This window comes from Triticum dicoccoides, chromosome 1B (assembly GCF_002162155.2).
Source record: "Triticum dicoccoides isolate Atlit2015 ecotype Zavitan chromosome 1B, WEW_v2.0, whole genome shotgun sequence".
NCBI classification, from domain to species: Eukaryota; Viridiplantae; Streptophyta; class Magnoliopsida; order Poales; family Poaceae; genus Triticum; species Triticum dicoccoides.
The window spans coordinates 407,635,822-407,639,877 of NC_041381.1; positions in this window are offsets into that span (position 1 = coordinate 407,635,822).

Here is a 4,056-nt window from a genome sequence, read left to right on the forward strand (position 1 = left end):
GGTCAAGGAGATCTGGAGCGGTGGACAAGCCAGTCGCTGAAGCGGCTCCAGTGAAGTGGTGAGTTGGCAGTTGGGGGTTCCAAGGTGCGGAAGGTAGATCCGGCAGGGTGTGAGGTCCACTGCTACGGCAGAGGACTAGATTCGGCGGCTTGCCGTGGTTGGGGGGGTCGGGGAGGGGAAGGGGACGGGTTCTGGGGAAGAATGTTGGGGGCAAAGAGGGGAAAACAATGGAGTTACCAAAGCAGCCCTTTTCCGTTCATGTGGCAGGGGTAAAACAGGAATATCGCAGGGCTAAACTTTTGGGCGCGTGATATTTCGATGTGAGCGGGAAGTTTGTAAGCTTTTGGCGCCTAAAATTATAAGTATTCTGCTCTCGTACGGCCGACTATGATGTCATGGCCGACAATTTGTTTGTTTTGCACGCAAAAAAATGTGCAAGTTTTGAAAATCAATGTCTCCAACTCGAAACTTAGATTGTCCATTCAATTCAAATATGGATCATTGAGCTACTACAAGCAAATACCATCATATGGTCCAATTCAAATGAAATTCCAAATGTGTTTATCGTAAATATGATGACAAAAGCAAAAATGTGTATGTGTATGAATAAATTGGATGATTATAAAGTTTGAACAAGCCCGTATGTGTATATCTCTAGGTTTGATATATGAATTTGAAATCACGAAATCCCGGCTTAAAAATGTACCTCCGTTTAAATGAATTACAAAAGCTAATGATGGAGTCGAATTCCAAAATTCCAATCTTAGGTTTGTAATTCTGGTACATCAAGGTATATCACGCTTGTTCAAAAGTATCGTTATCTCATAGTACAAACTGTGAAACAAATGGATCAACCATGAGTGCACAATATCTCAATTATGCTAAAGTCCCTCAAATATAGACACCTCACTCTTTATCTGAAGTCAACCCCCCCCCCACCACCACCACACACACACACACACATAGAGAAGTCGTTCTCTCCCCCCAAACACCAACACACGAGCACATTAACACCCCTCTCTCTTGTAAAGTCCGGACCCCAACATAGGTCTCTATCACTTTGTCTCTCGGGCATGCACACATCTCTTCCCTCACTCTCTAGGTCTCCCGCTATCTCTCTTAGCCAAGCACACGCACTATGTAGAGTGTATATTTCCCATACACACAAAACATCGCCCCCAAATGTCTATCTCCCTAGTTATGTGGTTCTCGTGCACTCACCTCACACACCACCCCCACTCCAAACAAGCACACTTTGTCTCCTTGTGCACCACTCTCCTCTTTCTATCTCTCCCACATGCAGACCCACCCCAGCTCCTTCCCTGCATACATATATGTCGTGACTCTTTGCATAGCTCCCTAATGTATAATCATTCTCGATTTCACACATTGTTCTCTACACCATCTATTCTAGATCTCTCATGAAGTCCCTATCACACACACGATGACTCGCTTCCCTTGCGTCTCCGTTCATAGGCCAATTTCGGACAACTCCAACATTGTCTCCCTATCTATACACCATTTATGGACACAAACGACCCCTCTTTCCCCCTCTCTTCCTCTCTCTTCCTCTCTCTCTCTCTCTCCCTCTCTCTCTCTCTCTCTTCGTCGCTAGCTCTCCCTTTCTCTTGCTCTCACACCCATCTCCCACACACACACTCGATGTCTCTTCCAAATAGTCTGCTCCCCCAGCCTGCACCCGTGCTATCCCGCTACTACACATGTCACACCATTCCCCCTTCCCTTATACTAGGTTTACATCATCAGTGGTCTCTCTACTCCACGTACACTCTCTCCCTCTCACACACAAACGCATGCACAAACACACACAAACACGCACAAACACCCATTTATCTGGATCCTCATCTCTCCCAATGTCCGCATGTGTATCTCACACACTCACTCTCTAATTATGTATATGTGTCTCCATGTTACACAACAAAAAGCACCATGTACATGTCTCTCTCTATCCTCCACACACATAGACACAAAGAATCTGTTATCATTGCCTCAGTCTCTAACATATCACACACGCACTCTCTCTCTCTCTCTCTCTCTCTCTCTCTCTCTCTCTCGCAAACACGCTCATCAAGGGTTTCCCCGTGAATAACTTACCGTCTATTCATAAACAGTCGTGGAAGTACAGCGAACATGAGACGTGAAAAAGAATAAATCTACGTGTGCTTAGACCACCTAGTATGACTACTAAGACTAGAGCAAGCCAAAAAGCGTGCCGCCGTCACCTCCTCCTTGTCGGCAACGGGAAAATCTTTGTTTTACACAGTCGAGAAGTCATTGTGCTAAGGCCCCACATGCCGAGGCGTTGAATAGAATGTAGATGCTAGTTTACAGAAGCAAGTATCGATAATACGTTTGTATCTCCATACTTATATTTCTTCTCTTATAAAAAACCGAGGTGGTGATGATGGTACGTGTGCCATCTTGCAATATAGACCGTCCGATCTATATTCGATGGATGGAAATTAAACTAAAAGATACCCGCACCCCTCTCCACATTTGCAGACAAGGCCTTCCCTCATTCATCCCTATCTCCAACAAACCTCATTGTTGAGCAATTAATAAAGGAAGCCTCTGGAACAAACTGGCCTGGTGGCCGTTGCCGGCGTCGTCAATCCCCATACCTCCGCTCAGTCCGACCACCAACCACCACCACACCCAACTCCTCATCACCTTATCTCATATTTCTCGAGATATCATTAGTTTTTACACATGGGATTACTCCCGCAAGGGTCAATCACAACAAGTGTTTTATAAAAAAATGCATCTTGATGTTCCGTGCAATGCACGGATCTTGCTAGTACTCCTACACAAGACTAAGTTGGTGATGCTGGTGTGTCTTCCATCCGTCGTTTCTGACCATTAGATCTACATCTAACGATTGTGAGGTAAGTTGTTGCCTTTTCTCACCAACATCCCACTTGTCTACCAATTTGCAGAAAAACCCATAATTAGTATCTTAAAACCAACCACATCCCTCCCTGACCTCACCAAAGCAGCCCAAGGAATATATTCTAATTAAAACATATGCATATCAAAATTAGAGTGTTTTGTACCAAGTTTGTGAATAAGTATTATTCTAATTATGATTCGTTGCAACAGACATGAACATTGCTAGTATTTCCAACCATGCATTTTTTTCCTAGTATTCCATAGTTTCGAGTTTTCCATCAAGATATTAGTCACTCATGGCTGATATTTACTTTCAATCATGTACACATATGCACTATGTAACTAGCCTTGCTTATTGGCTTCCAAAGCTTAACTTTCACTCCTACTTACAATATGTAGAGTATCTAACAAAAAACTACCACTTTCAACCAGCCCTAGGAAGAACCTATTGTACACAAAATAGCAAAAACATACCCAAAATTTCTTAATCCACGCCAAAAACTACTATCTAGTACTCCTACCGATTAGGTTCGTTTAAACCCATTTATGACAGGGTTGGCCCACACGTCCGTGTTGACGAGGCAGCTTAAACCAACACATTTTGTTTGACCATTGATATGAGGGACCCACATCTGACCTTTATCCTGTTATTCCCCCACAAATCATTATTTTTCCTGAACATTACTTCAAACAGTACTTATGCGTGTTCGTCGGTGGTGCTGGTGATGAGCGAGTTGGCCACCGCTCCGCCAGACGGGCCGGACGCTGCGCTGGGCTCCGCACGGGTTGGCAAGCTAGCCCGAGCGTGACTCACGAGCGAGCAAGCCGCCGCGCTGGCCTTCGCTCGAGCCAGATGGCTGGCATGAGTGCGGCGCGCGCGAGCAAGCCGCTGCACTGCCGTGCCAATCTAGCTAGCAAACCTTGCAGACAAGCAGTTGGACGAAGCTATCTTGGCTAGCTAGCGGCCGCGAGCGTCGGAAGGAGTTGGCATCCGGGCTGCCGCAACATGGGATCCGCACCGCCGGCGGTTTTGACCCCGCCTTCTGCCGGTGGCGGTAGCTGTATCCCATGGCAGAGGATGACTAGGTGGACGGGTCGGAGGTAGGAGGTCACTCGAGGATTTTTGTTGGTAAGAGCATGTACAAT